General features: G+C 37.6%; 1 protein-coding gene across 1 annotated transcript in view; it reads right to left on the bottom strand.

Annotated features, from left to right (window-relative positions):
* The window catches only part of CDH19 (cadherin 19), a 161,005-nt gene extending 146,967 nt beyond the window's left edge, over positions 1-14,038 (bottom strand). The window contains exon 1 of the mRNA XM_072952277.1: positions 13,710-14,038. The gene's annotated coding sequence lies outside the window, so the exon portion shown is untranslated. The remainder of the gene's footprint in view (positions 1-13,709) is intronic.
* Between the last annotated feature and the right edge of the window lie 2,263 nt (positions 14,039-16,301).

Raw genomic sequence — 16,301 nt, 5'->3', positions numbered from 1 at the left:
TTTGCTACTTCCTTCTGGGATAGAGACTAATACAGAGGTAGGTACTAGGGTGCTAGGAAGCAGAATCTCAAATTGGGGTTCTGGAATTGACATGTTCGTATCTGCAGGGTATAAATAATCAACTTCTTTGCTTAGGTAAATAAGACAACGTGATCCATCCCATACAATGCCAACAAAACTATTCAGACTATCACTGGCTATGATATGAAATGAAGAGAGCTTGGAAGGCAAGGCAGTGTAACATCAAGTGGTGGTGGTTTTAATTTTTTAAGACAACAGTTGTGTTCCTCCTTACAGTCATAGGGAGGAGACACAGGGAAAATGAATTGTTAAGGGAAGGTGTTAAGCAAAGATAGATTTTCAAGAGATCTCTATCTTCTGAAGTCATAAGACAAGTATGATTGAGAGGAAGCCTAGATTCTGATTATATGTATTAGAAAGTTCTAATGAAAACGAATCCTCAGCGGTGTTCAAAACGAAGCACACGTTTGTGGCTGAATGATGTAGGCTGACTGTGGTGAGGTGTGTTACAGCAAAACCAGATTTGCTGGTCTCAAAGCAAGCAAAGGCATCCCATGGCAGAACTCAGGAGGTGGCGCTTAAGCATCAGAGACAAGGTTGCCAGAATAAGCCACAGGACTGAAATAGCAATCAGAGCCTTTGGATACACAGGGGCTATTTTGGCTAATTCATCTATGGGTCACTTAGAAAATAAATTATAAGTTTTTCCGTAGTGTACTTAAAAGGAACAACATCTAAGATTGCTAGGTAAGTGAATTATAATGGGGCTATACTGCCTCTTACTTAGGTCTTAGTGAGAGCACTCTGGAGACCACCAGACTCTACATTGATCGGAAGGCCAGGTTCCTTGGGGGAAAGATACAGAATATGAGTCTCCTCCAAAGTTTTCAAAATAGTGATTATTTCCTAATAGAACAGAAATACACAGACTTTCAGGGGTAAGTGTATATTGACACTGAAATTAGGTTTACCCGTGGGCTCATATCTCAGAGTGAGGAACAATTAATGGAGGCAGATGATTGATGAAGAGGTCAGGAGTCTGGATGAGACTCGGCCCCACTACATCTAACAGTAGGTACAGTGGGACTACAGACTATTCTGTAGTTGTTTGCCTTGGTAGAAAATACATGGTGGGAATACACACACACACACACACACGCACACACACGCACACGCGCGCGCACACACACACACACACTATATATATATATATATAGTAGCTGCCAGAATCATTTTAATGGTTCCAAAATGAGCTCTATTAATGTAACAAGGCCCAAGTTGAAGTCCTGGGAATTAGCCCTTCCTGCCAAATAGTAAGTGAAAAGCAATTCCAAACCACTGGATTAATTGTGGAGACTAGTAAAACTAGAAAAGATCTAAAAAATGCAGAAGTAGTGACTTCTACCACATCTCCATTTAACTTTTCTCTATTTGGCTATGGAAATTCAGATAGGTTACGGAAAAAGACAGTAGATTACCGATAACTTAATCAAGTGGTATTACCAATCACAGCTTTGGTTCCAGGTATAGTACTTTTGTTGGAGCAAATCAACACAATCCCTGAAAACTGGTATACAGTGTCTGACCTTGTGAGTATCTTATTTTCCATCTCAAACAGTAAGATCGAAAACTGTTTGCATTATCATGAGAAGGACAAGAGTATACTTTTAATATTTCATGCCAGTGCTAGGTCAAACTTTCTCACTGTGATAACATGGTTTATAGGAGTTACTATCATTTTGATGGGTAACAAAATACCACACTGGTCCATAATATTTGACAAGATTATGCTATTCAGACCTGGTAAGCAAAAAGTAAGAAGCACATTACAGGTCTTATCAATACATATTTTTGCCCAAAGGTAGAAGAAAAACCCAATGAAATTTCTAGAAATTCTACTGGCATGGGGAATATTAGCAACTCCTCTAAAATGAGATCCATACTGCATCTGCCCACCAGGATGGAGGGGACAACGCTGAGTAGATCTCTGTGGATTTGGGAGGTGATACATGTCACATCCAAATGTGCTTCTGGAACCACTTGTGGAATAATCTGTGAGACTGCCAGTTTTAAACTGGAACCAACATATGACTAGACTCCACAGAAGGTCTAGACTGGCTTGACCTTCCCTGTCACTTGGAACTAATGACTCATCAGATGCAACAGTGTGGGAGGCAGAGAGAAATGCAGAAAAAAATTTCTGGTATGCATTTCCAACAGGAGAATCACAAAACATATTTCAAAATTTCTGAATAAGTCTATCCCCTCCTTTGTTGTTTAATACTCAATTTTAAAGCAATTCTTCTCCTGCTGCTAGACCTTAGCAGAGACTGAACATTTGATCAGAGCCAAAAAAAAAAATTCATGTAATTTAAACTGTCAGTCATGTATGGGGTATTATCTGATTCACTGAACCATAAATTTGGACCTGCACAGCATCAGCATTCTAAAATAGAACTGTAACATCAATGGAGAGGGTGGAGTACATCCATAAGGTGCCCACACGTTGCACCAGCAGATGGATGATACCTTCTCTCACTACTTCAACATATTTTTTCCATCCACACCTGTAACCTTATTTTGAGTACTTACAAGTAGTTAACAGAAGAGAAAAACTATCAACCTGCTTCACAGAGGGATCTGTACTACATCTTGGTAAGCAGACAACACTGCACTTTATTTTAATGAGTAGCCTCAAAACAGTGATATATGGATAGTCTCCCAATGAATAGAGTTTTGACAGGTACAGCTAATTGTGCACTTTATGTGAAAGGACAATCTAAGTCACAGATCAACAGGAGACTGGATAAAAATCATTGATTAGTAGGGAAGTCGGGGCTTAGGAAATTACGTGATTGGGAGTTGGGGAGTAGGTATGTGATGGACTTCTTGGAACAACATAAAATGAGAAAATATTCACATTTCAAAAAAAATACCACCCAGAGAGCACTGAGAGCAGTGGATGCTCACAGTAATCAGGGAAACAGTGACCTCCTCTGTGACTCTAATTCAGCAATTTTGCCAAATAATTCTAACACTTTCCCAGTGGGTCCCCTTACAAAACGGCAATAGCAGCAGAGATGAAGGCTGTGCATGGCTATGCATGCACTCAAAAGTGGTCTGCTCAGCCATGCTGATCTGTCTACTCCCACTGCCAACAGCTGAGCTATTAATATTTCACCACTCGGAACGTGTGAGCTGGTCATCTGGATGGTAGCAGGAAAATATTTTTGTATGGATTGCCTGCAAAGTTCCCCCAACACACCACTTATGGATTTATTGGCAGACTGATCTACGTGGTTTGCATCAACAGGCTTCCATATCTCTGGCTTCTGGTTAGAGCCGGCTTATACGAACCTTCAGATAGACATTTGAAGAAGGAGCAAATGATGAGGATTTTACATTTATTTTCTTTTTCACTGATGTAGGTATTTCCTCAAGTTGGCTATGGTCACTTGACCAAAGATTACTGCTCTTCCTAAGGCAGTCTTCTGGGTCTATTTGATTCTCTTTCCAGAATAAAAACGCCCATCACTTTTTGATGGGGATAATGACAGAGCAGCTGGTAACCTTGAGCTTGTGTTTTACCTTGTTCTTTTCCCTGCTCATAGCACACTTTTGTAATTCAATAGAAGATAACTTGTGTGTGCCCTGTGTGCAGTTTTAAACATGAATGATGTATTTGTCAATAGATGGTTTTTCAAAAGAATTTTTAAAGGAATACAATTAAATAATTAAAATTATTACAGACAAATAAAGATTAAGGTGGGAGCAAAACAAACAGCAGAGCTATGTTTACATTTGTCAGACCAACAATTTGCCTCCTTCCCTGATCACCACACTTAAACTCTGTCTTCACAAGCCTCCCTGACAGCATAAAATGAAAGTTCACAGGGGGATTATAGAGAGGAATATGTGTGTTGGGAGACAATTCTAATCAGTTCCCTTGCACTTCTCCATGCCTTTAAACTTCTCTTCTGGACTATTTCTTTGAGGATGTTTGTATAGCAAACAGCCTTGGAAGATAGAGATATTGCCTCCTTTTGTTCTCAGCAGGTTTGTTTTCTGAGGCAAGGTTTGGGCAGGTTTAATAGCATCTCCCCTTTAAGAATTCAAGGTTCCCTAAACTCAGAGTTTCTCAGCTTCGATGCAAGCCCCTCTGTGAACAACATCCACTGGGCTGCTCCCCATCACCCTTGGACTTGGAGGGTGAGGGGGACATGAGGTTCATGCTCCTGCTGTGCTGTGAGTAATGTCATCCCTTGTCTCTGACCCAGGAACTCTCAGGTTTTCCTCCAGCATCCTTAAAACTGTGGAAAGCTAACTTGCTCCTGAAATCAGGGTAAAATATCAGACTCTTCACAGCTATTGCAGTGTGACTTCGGAAGCACAGAGTAATTACAAAATAGTGTCGTAAACGAGGAAAACCACTTACTTCAGGAGACAGTGGGGCATCATCAGAGTCTTATTATTTTTAATGTATTTTGGAAGTATGGGGAAGTGACATGACTAGAGCTGGGCTTTAAAAGTGAAGAACTGAGATGTTTGAATTAAAATAGGAAGAGAAAATGTGTGTGATGAAGTACTAATATTTTATTGTGCTATATACTGAAGTGAGAATATTTAAGACCTGATTAGAATAGAGTCCCTGAGAATGGAAATTAGATAGTATTTACCATGCATGATAATTAGTTGTAAGTTATAAAGGGAGGGGAAAGATTCAAAGTTATTCCACAGATTTGAAAGCAAGTGAGAAGGAAGTTATTGGTGCCAGTTATAGAAGTAACTAAAAAGGACACATTTTCTGGGGAAACAATACACTTCTTTGGAATACCATGAAGTCCTACAACTGGATACAGGTATCAACAGTAAATCAGATGCTGAGATACAGATCAGGATTCACCTCTCTGTATGACTGTTAGGAACTATTCTGAGGCAGAATCTTTGGAAAGTCTAAGATTAGGGAAAAGGAAAATATTTATTGAAGTAGTAACATAAAAGTCAGAGAGATTAGAGAAGGAAACAAGATAGTTCTATGACCTTGAAGCCAAAGGATAATAAGGACATAGAAAAAAGATGTGCTGAAATTGTCAGTTTGTTGCTGAGAAAGTTGGCCAAATGGGACTATGAAAAAAATGTTCCAGAAAGAAGATCTTGCTCTTCTTGTAACCTCGGAGCCCAACAGGATACCTGGCATGCATTAGTATTCAAGTACTTGCTGCTGAATGCATAGGTGTAAACCTGAGTAGCCCTGTATTTATACAGATTTGTTGGTGATAATCATCAAAACATCAAATACAATCCTGCTGTTTTGATTTCTGTATCACTCCTGACAAAGTTTCTGATATCTCATGGTGAAGTTGACATATTTTTCCCCCATTGGGGAATAACTGTTTTTATCCCTTTGACGTAATCCTCCACAAATCACTACAGTTGAGACACTCAAGGTTTAGTGTTTTGTTTCACTCAGGGTTCACAGTCCTGTGGCATTTATAATGCAGCGTTTAGAATGGGTTTTCGGGGAGTTGGAAATAACTTTCAATACTGTTTGGTTAACCGTGTTTCACTTGCTGTTTCATAAATTCAGAGTCAGCACAGTTTCCCTTGCTTCTCTCCTTTGACTCATCAATGTAGAATGAAATCTAATCAATCCACAATCATGCTAATCAATGTACTGTGCTACTTCCATTGTAGCAAAGAATAATGTTGTTATAAACTCCGTTATGTTTTAGAATAATGCAAAAATTGAAAGTGCTATTCTATGTGATATGTTAATGAAGCATTTTATGACCTGAGGCTTTACCATCAAAATTCCATTTTGATCCATCAATTTTCATCAACAAATTAAAATAACTTGTAACTCAAGAATGGGAAACAATGAATTTAAAGTTACAGCTTATTATTTATATGGACTGTTACAAAATAGATTACTTGTAACAGCATTGTATAAAAATACAAGGGCATTGGTGAAATCAAAAACTCAAATTGTTTCTGTACCACACAGAGATGAATATTATAAAAGGCTATTATGCTCTAACTGACTGAACGTTTTTTATAACTAAACCAATGAAATTTCCTCTTGTGATATGGAGAACTGAAGCAGCTTGTCTTCTTAGACTTTAGGAGAAGCTCCTCTATTCTGATTCTCTCACATAGTCTAGCCTCCCTCTTCTTCCCATCTCTCAGGGGTAATCATTTTTATCTTGTCATCATAAACTGGAATACACTCTTTGCTCTTTTCTATATGTTATCTTGGTCACAACTGAAATACAAGATTCAATTGATCTTTATCAGTCACAAGTATGTCCCACAATGTAGACATATAATCAGTATAAGAATGAGTCTCACTCTCTCTATATACTATACCTATGTGCATTTATTTTTCTATTTATTTTTCCACCCACAATTGCTTCTCCTAGTGTCATTTTTCCATATTAAATCATTAATCTATAAAAACAATTATTCCTATTAACATTATTTTTGTCTTTATATATCCTTTAAAGAAACCAACCTGCTTATGCTTCTGAATCACAGTTTATACCAGGAGGCCCCAAATGTGTACCTGGTTTTGTGTAGAGAATGAAGAAAATCCCTGAGTTTGCAGGGTGTACAGATTTTTTAATAGGAGGAGTTTTATCTACATCCTACTCTTTTCTTCACATTTTTGAAGCAGCAGCTTCAGAGAGGCACTTCCAATGTACCACTCAGGTAGACACCTAGGTAATAGTTATGCGTTCAGATATATATTTGGTCTCATTTTCAGTTATTTCCCCAGATCTGGATTTTATTTCATCAGAGAAATTATGCCTTATATATCAAAGTTGGTTCATGCTCTTCATTTATGGAATAAAAAAGTGTCAATGAATATACTTCGGTGATCAGTAAAATATTTATGACATTTCAAATCTTACATAATAAAGAAAGTGGGAATTTGACATTTTATTCATGACTATGCTTCATATTGAAATATTCATATTAATAATGAAATATTACTCTTGCTACTACAGTTAGTGCTAGCATAGCACAGAGAGAAGAGAGAAGGTACATTGTACAGGTGTCTCTTAACTTTTTCATCTATTTCTACCGCCCAAATTGGCTACAAACTGATAGAGAAACTGGCAATGCAAGCAAATGGTAAATGGGACAATTAATACTCTTTACAAACAGTGTTTAACTCATAGTGATCAATCAAAAGTGTGAGCTACTCCTTGGTAGTAGTCCTTGAATTTTTAAAAAACAGGTTTCTTGTCATATAACTGACATGTAATAAACTACAAATATTTAAACTGTACCATGAGCTTTGGCATATGCCTATACCCATGAAACTATCACCACATCAAGACAATGAACATGTACATAATCTCTACAAGTTTCTTTATTCCCCTTTGTAATTCTTCCTGCACTCCCCTTCCTCAAAACCCCCACCTCCATCCTCAGGCAATTAATGACCAGCACTCTGCTACTATTTAAATTGCAATTATTAATGACCGCTTATTTCATTTCCTGAACTTTTTCATGGTTTATAAATTTTTTTACTTATATTTAAATCTGGACACAACCTTGTGATATGAGTTGCACTGGGATTCACTGAGAAAACAAGAGGTTCAGAAAGGTTAAGCCATTTCCTTAGGATTGATCTGTTAAATAGCAGGTAGAGAACATAGCCTAACTCAGGTCTTCTGATTTCAAGCTCCTTTAGTACATAAAAAAGAAATTTCTCACACTGAACAGTAACTTTTTTTTTCTTGTCAAACTTTAGATTTTCCTTTTTACGACAAAGCACTTATTTCTGAGGTTATCAATATTTGCATACTTTAAAAGCTTAATATTCTTAAAAAGAAAATTGCCCTTCTCCCGACGGTCTCCATACTTCCTAATGAGTATAGCTGACATTTAGGAAGGCATAATTAGCCGGCTTATCACTGACTACATTACTGAAAAATCACTCAGGCATTCATGACTCTGATTTTCTAACAGGGGATGACTTATAGATTAAATAAAACTTGACTGATTACTTTTAAGGAAAAGAAAACGAAGGAGAAATGGAAAGAGTAAGATATTACACACTTACTCATATGCTAACTATAATGATGAGTTTAGTTTTGACACCTTCTCTCTGTCGCCAAAATGATGACTGTCTATAAATATTTGTTATGCACTTGAACCTGTGTCAGAGGGTGACAGATTCCAATAAAATATTCAGTGTGATGCTTTGAGGTCTTCAGAGGAACATGAAATAGTTCCCAAACTGCACATTATGCGTAGTTTTCCATTACACACTGCACAAAATGTCCTTGACATTCAAGAGTGCACCATCATATTTTAGTCTACCTCACTCCAGGGTGTATTTGAAAATACCCTCCATTTGCCTTTAATAATAATGACTTGTCATATGGAATCCAGATCTCGGCTGATCTAACATAATATGTACTTGATGGTTTTTATTAACTGTCAAATGAAACCCAATAGTCGTCAGAAACATTTTCCCCTTCTGTCATGCAATTGTTCTCAGCATGTTTCATTTCTGACCATTAACATAAAAGGTTAATAAATGCAACTACTTGAATATTATTAATATTCAATATGCATGGCAACTGAATCATTTTGCAGACTTATGAGTTTTAAAGATGCTGGGCCATTAATGTTACTATTTTGCAGGCTTGTAAAATTGCACCATGCAGCATGCAGGCCATAATTTGAATGCTAAAAGTTCTGTGAAGAATTCTTGCTACATTACACTTTACTCACTTTTATTGAAATTCAGATTCTTTCTTTGGAATGTAAAAGAACTCCTGCTCTCTCTGTCTCTGTCTGTCTCTCTTTCCTTCATAATTTATTTCTTGTTCTTACTCCTTATTAATAACTAGGTAGGTTTAATCTAATTTTATTTAATCTCTGGCTTTATAGAATCTCTGATTAAAATAAAATCAACCTCAGATTTTATCTAGGATCTATTTAATGGTCAGTGTACATTGTTATATAGATAGTGGTTAAATATGTTTAACTGAGTCAGGGTTGTAAAGTAAGTCTCAAATGTGAAAAGCATTTGAACTGATTTCAGGCAAAATTCACAGACTATTATTCAGAATCCTTAGAGAGGTGTAGGATTATAAAAATAATGGATTATGAATAGGAATTTAAAGACTTGAGCTTTGCCTTCAAAATGGATCTTTTAATTTAATTATCTTTTGTGAGTCTGAATATAAGGTATTTTTCTTCTCTTGAAAATGAAATCAATTTCCTACAGTGCATTTTATTTTCAAAAAAATACCTAACAATAAAAAAACAGTAACAAATGATACATTAACTGAATCAATCTTATTAAAATAATTAAAACTAAGCAAAACATACAATGCTTACTAAAATAACCACAGAAATCTGCATTAAGATATTTAACATTAATATTATTGTGTACGAAAATGTCTTTTGACAGCAACTGACAGAAGTAAAGGAAGAAAACATTTTATGAGTGTAGCCTTCTTTTTTCTACGTATCTATAATCAACTGCCAAAGGAAACCAATTATAAATGTTAAGCATGCAGAGCATAATGAATTAGATATCTATTGTTTCTGATGTAATCCTGAAGTAAACAAGATAATTTTGGAAGCAGTATCCTGGCCAGGTTATTTGTGAAGTACATAAAAACATAAATAGCCACATATGTACACACACATCTACTTACATATATACTATTTAAATGTGTCCACAGAAACACTCTTTTTTCTGTTGTAGTTTACAGGTACAGAGTATTTTAAGAGTATTGTGAATCTATTACCTAAAATAAAGTGACTAGTACTATCAGTAAGACATTGTCCTATCAAACTCTAGAGTAACCTGTACTCTCGACTTAAACGATTTGGACTTTAATTTTCATTTTGTATTAGAAAGTGAAAACCAAAGAGGTCATAGATGTCTTCTTCCAGGAGGATGGGGATAAAATTTGTGGTGCAGCATAATTTTGGTACACAAAGTAACTGTACTATGGGAGTTAATTTGAGGTTGTTTTGATTTGGGGCTTTTAATAAACATTAAAGTTAGCAAGAAATCCATTGAAAAATTTTAAAATTCATCTGCACCTTCATCAAGAGGTATCTGGTAGTGAAAAAAGAAATAAATGTAGAGGGAAAGATTTTTGAGAAACTGAGGTGAACATCTTAGGTAGTATTTGATATAGATACAGCTTTTTAAATTTCTGCCCACACAGGATTCTTTATCTCCAGTATTTCATAAAGCAGAATTCTAGGTAAGTTTCACATTTTCAAATACTAGTATTTGCATGGATTAATGTTACACCAAAAAAAAAACAGAAAAATAAAGCATTAGATTCATCTTTTTTATAAAGATTTTGTGCTCTGAGAACTAGCTGGCAGAAAATGAGACATAATTTTCAAATTTTGATTAAGCCCTGATTTTTAAGAAAAGGCAACAAACTGATTTGAATTTCTTGGGTCCATGGGAGACAAAAATTAAGAGATATCACAAGTGTGTATGACTTGATAAGAAAAATCTGGATCCAAATCAATACAGAGTCATCTCATGCCAATTACTGGCTACAAGGTGCTTCAATATTACAGACAGCAGAAACTGACCAGAAGCAAATACAAATAGTTAAGATCCCATGATGAGATAATCAGGTAAGTACACATCCCTCCAAGCCTCAGCTCATTAATGTTGTTGATGTTGTAAAATTCTTCCCTGGTTTCCAAGTGCAGAAAGACAATTTCTCTTCTAAATTTCTATAAATTTTATACATGGGCAGAAGACCTAAACAAGCCATTCTCCACTGAAGACATACAAATGGCGAATAGGCACATTAAAAAATGCTCAGTATCACCAATAATCAGAGAAATACAGATCAAAACTACAATGAGATATCACCTCACACCAGTCATAATGGCCATCATTCAAAAGTCCATGAATGATAAATGCTGGAGAGGGTATGGAGAAAGGGAACATTCCCACACTATTGGTGAGAATGTAGTTTGCTGCAGCCATTATGGAAAACAGTATGGAGATGCCTCAAAAAACTAAAAATAGACTTACCATCTGATCCAGCAATCCCTCTTCTGGGTATATATCCAGAGGGAACAATAATTCAAAAAGATACATGCACCCCAATGTTCATAGCAGCACTATATACAATAGCCAACACATGGAAGCAACCTAAAAGTCCATGGACAGATGACTGGATAAAGAAGTTATGGTATTTTAATATAATGGAATACTACTCAGTAATAAAAAAGAATAAAACAATGCAATCTGCAGCAACATGGATGGACCTAGAGATCGTCATTCTAAGTGAAGTAAGTCAGAAAAAGAAAGAAAAATATCATATGATATCACTCATATATGGAATCTAAAAAAAAAAAGGAAAGAAAAAGGACACTATGAACTCATCTACGCAACAGAAACAGACTCGCAGATATAGCAAACAAACAAGGGAAAAGGGGTGGGAAGGGATACATTTGCGAGTTTGTGATTTACAAATATTAGCCACTATATATAAAAATAGATTTAAAAAAGTTTCTGCTGTATAGCACAGGGAACTATGATCAATATCTTGTAATAACCTTTAATGAAAAAAATTAATATACGTATGTATATGCATGACTGGGACATTGTGCTATACACCAGAAAATGACACATTGTAACTGATGGTACTTCAATTAAAAAAAAATGAAAAGCATTAAGATAATAGTTTCACAACAAATACGTGTTCACTGATTATCAATGAAGTAATGGGGAAATATCTATATCCTTAGTTATGTGTAACTCTGGAAAATAGCATAATATATTTTATAAAATAAAATTCATAAAACCTAAATAATTCTAACTAGAATGGAAATAATTAACCATTCATAAAGTTAAACTTTGTCAGATATTTTGAAAAAAATAAAGTGATAGCTGCCATTGGGTTTTAGTTTAAGTCTGTAGGTCATGGAAAATACCTCATCCCTATTTATCGTTCTATCTGTGTTAACTATTAACTACTTGATCCAAAATATATATTTAATATTCATGAATATATGGCTGAAAAAAGGAAATTGAAGTTCAGTAATGTTTGACTCTCATTTGTTTGCCTACTAATATGTGGAAGAACAGGGTCTCAAACTCAAATATTCCATGTATTTATTTTCTCTGGTTTTATTGAGTCATGATTAAGAACTAAAATTTTTATATATTTAGGTTGTTCAATGTAATTATTCAAGTACACATTGCTAAATGATACCACAATCAAATTAATACATGCATCACCTCACATAGTATAAAATTTGTGTGTGTGATGAGAACACTTATGACTTACTCTCAGAAAATTTCAAGTTTTTTAAAATTAATTATAATACTGTGTTCATTAGATCTCCAGAATTTATTCATCTTATAACTGAAAGTTAAGATCCTCTGACCAATGTCTCACTGTTTCCCCCAACCACCCAATCCCAGGTAACCACTGTTCTACTCTCTGGTTCTGTGAGTTTGACATTTTTTAGATTCTACATATAAATGAGATCATACGGTACTTGTTTTTCTGCATCTAACTTATCTCACTTAGCATTCTGTCCTCTAGGTTCATGGTTCAATTATATTGTTACAAACAACAGGTTTAGCTTCCTTTTTGTGTCTGAATAGTATTTCATTTTATGTATATGATATATATCTTTATCTACATATCTTGACTTTGCTGGGAGAATTCCTGGCCCTGAGGATGTGCAGTGGACCTTGCCAGACCTCAAGATTTGGGCCCCATCATCTGCTCCTGAAGTTCAGGCCCCCGCCAGGGCCTTTGGACTCATGGAAGGCTACAGATTTTGTGGAGCATGCACACAAAGTTCACTCCCCCATTTTGGAATCAGCTGGTCCCTCCCCGACACAGCTTTTGAGCCAGAACATGTTCCCCCTGCACCTGACATTGCCTCTGGGGGGAGGTACCAAGGCACTGTGACTCTGATTTGTGGGGGAGGGATGTATAACGAATGTTGGGGTTTTCATGAGAGTAGTGTGAGCTGGTCCCCTGATGAATGAGTGAGTGCAGGTCCAGTGGCCTGCAGCACCCGGGGCACCCAGGTGTTGCTCATCCCAGGACTCCCCTGCTGGCCCCTGTAGGTCTCCTGAGATTCCACCGGAAAGGGCTTCCTCTGGGAAACAGCGTTTGTGGCTGCAGTGACTTGGGTCTCCTTCTGCCTTTCTCTGAATCAGCCCTGAGGCTGAGCCTGCCCTCTCCCTGCCCCTCCATCAGTACCTGGTGTACTCTGCACACAAACTCCAACATAGCGCACCCCGTGGGCTCCAACCGCACCTGTTTGTCTTCCTGGGACACCCCACATTCCAGCTAACCGAGGAAAGCAAACAAAGAATAACCACACACACACACACACACACACACACACAAACTATAATTTTCATTTTCTTTATCCATTTATCTATTGACAGACATCGGCTGTTTCCATATCTCCACTATTGTGAACAACGCTGCAATGGACAAGGGAGCGCAGACATCTCTGTGAAATACTGATTTTATTTCCTTTGGGTATTATATATCTAGAAGTGGGATTGCGGGATCATATAGTAGTTCTTTTTTACATTTTTTGAGGAACCTCCACAATATTTTCCACAAGGGCTGCACCATTTTATATTCTCATTGTCTCAACCCGGCACACGGACAGGGCTCTGAGACTTCGGTAGTTCTTACCTTTGTTGCTTCGCCGGTTTTCCCCGGATGCCGTCCGCAGGCTGAGGAGTGAGCGGCGTGTCCCAGGGAGTCTCACTTGGTCACTAGAAACCACAGAGGAGGAAAAATAATTTTCCCTCAACTCTTTATAGTGAGTGCCTGGCTGAGGCCCCTCCGGAATGCACACGCTTTTCTAGTTTAAAAGCTCTCCACTGTGGCCACTGTCATTCGAGACCGTCTCTGGTAAGGTTAACCTTCTCCTGTTCAGCCTTCAGGTAAACTTTTATTCACCTGAGGCCACACACTGGACCCGGACCGCTTTCAGTCGGACGCAGCACGAACCCCGCACAGTCCCGTTCTTAGGTCGGAACCAGTCTGACCTGGACACCGTCAGACCTGACCCGGACCGGTTTCAAACTTGGACCCAGTCCGACCTTGGGCTTCATCAGACACCGAACCCGGACCAGTTTCTGAGTCGAACCCAGTCCAACTCGGCTGGTTTCCTGAACCAGTCTGAAAAAAAGAAGGAAAAAAGCTTAAATAAAGCCTGAAAGCTCCTAACGCAGGAGCTGCAAAAGCTGCTCGTGAACCAGGACCAGGCGGAGGGGCGGTCGCAGGCCCTCCGGAGGCCGCGGGATGGAGCGGACAGACAGCGAGCTCCCGGGCTCAACAGGTGGGGCTCCTGGGGGCCGCGAGGTGGGGGGAGGGGGGCCCCTCTGGCTTGTTTTTCTGTCACCAGAACTGTTAAAAAGATAAGCTGAGGTATATTCGGATTTTTAAGAGTTTCTTTGAGCAACCATCTGCTTGAATCAGGCAGCACAAAATGGGAAGAGGTTAGAAGAACTCTGCTGACAGGAGTGGGGAGAGGCTCTCACAGAGAAAGTGCGAGAGTGCAGTAAGGCTGCTGCTGATTGGCTACCGGTTAAAGCTTAGGTGCTTGGTTGTGATTGGTTGTCCTTAGTGGTTTGGTTTTCCCCGCTTTGGGGCATCCCAGGCTGGGATGTGGGTTTGCTTACAGAGGCTTCCACGTCGCTAGAGGCACTCGAGTCCAATGGCCTCCTTGTTTGAGGAACTTAACAGATGTCTGAGTTCCTTATGGATTTTGGATGTTAAATTCTAAATTTTTGGTCGGATATAGTCCCACGTGTTTATTTTCGCTTTTGCTGTTTTTGATCTCCTATCTCCCAAACCATATTGTCAAGAACAATGGTGAGAAGCTTTTCTTCTATGTTTTCTTCCAGGAGTTTTATGGTTTCAGGTCTTACATTTAAGTCTTTAATTCATTTTGAGTTAATATTTGGGTGTGGTATAAAACAAGGGTCGAGTTTCAGTCTTTCACATGTGGACATCCAGTTTTCCCAGCACCTTTTATTGAAGAGAACATCCTTTCCAGTTTGAATTCATGGTGCCCTTGTCAGAGAGTAGTTTACTGTGTATGTGTGGGTTTATTTCCGGGGCCTTTATTCTATTGCATTGATCTATGTGTCTGTTTTTATATACCAGTGTCATACTATTTTGATCACTGTAGCTAGCTAGCATTTGTTTACATATCAACATATGGAATAGTCGGGGCTCAAACTGAAGTATTTTAGACTTCTATTTCTTAAATTATAACATTCTTCCTATAATTTACAATTTAAATGTTTTAGAAATTTAAACAACTAAGGTGTTCTGGTATTCAGGCAGAAATTTGTATCAGTAAACACTCACTGAGCACCTGGGCTCCTGTCCTCAGATCACCAAGTGGTCCCTGAATTTCGTTGTACCAGTGTATGGAGAGAAACGTCATCCTTCCCTTGTCTGTAAATCAAGGAAGCATCAATAAATTGTCTTGTTTCTTTAAAAAAAAAAAAAAAGAGGTCCTGTATTATTCTTACTATATTTGTATGTAAAATTTTCTAAAACACAAAACATGTACAATGGATATTGAATTTGACTTGAGTAATTGGGCGTCTCTCTATTCTTGATCAATACATCTGTAGTAACAATGACTTCAAAAGCTAAAGAATTATTTACAGATCTCAAAAAATAGTTTACTTTTTTCTTTCACAAAATGTAAGACATGAAGATTTAGATTAATGGTGCTCTTTGTCCACCATGCTTGGATTGACTGTCTGCCGGGTCAGTCATTGGTCTGTGGTAATGAAGTGAGTCTAGTCAATAGAGAAAGCCAAAATGGAGAAATATGAGAAGAAGTTTTGAGAAATATGTAACGTTTGTAGCTTCAGTGAGTTCCAAAAATGGATAAAACTGCTTAAAATATATTAATTTAAATGGTCTGTTTTAGGTTTTATAAAGCAGGCTTTCTATTACAGAAATATTCCCATTGTAGATACTGACGTGAGTCAGAATAGTGGCACACACAAACAATGTTCTGGTGCTGCTGTCATTTTCAGCTCCTCAGATCTTTCAAAAATTTCTTTCTGGTTATTCAGCTGGAATGACTAGAGATTTGGTCTCCATGGGGGACAACTGCATTCACCTGCTTGGATTCCTGCTGTGGTTGTTTCAGATTCAGGCAGTAGTGAAAAAGTTGCAGGGGCTGTAGGCAGAGAAGCTATGACTATAATCAGATATGAGATGTCATATTCTGATAGATAAGGCCCACAGTTG

The sequence above is a fragment of the Vicugna pacos genome, chromosome 30 (genome assembly GCF_048564905.1).
Source record: "Vicugna pacos chromosome 30, VicPac4, whole genome shotgun sequence".
In the NCBI taxonomy this organism is placed as follows: Eukaryota; Metazoa; Chordata; class Mammalia; order Artiodactyla; family Camelidae; genus Vicugna; species Vicugna pacos.
Note: the sequence above shows the minus strand (reverse complement) of the source record. Positions and strands in the feature narration are given on the sequence as shown.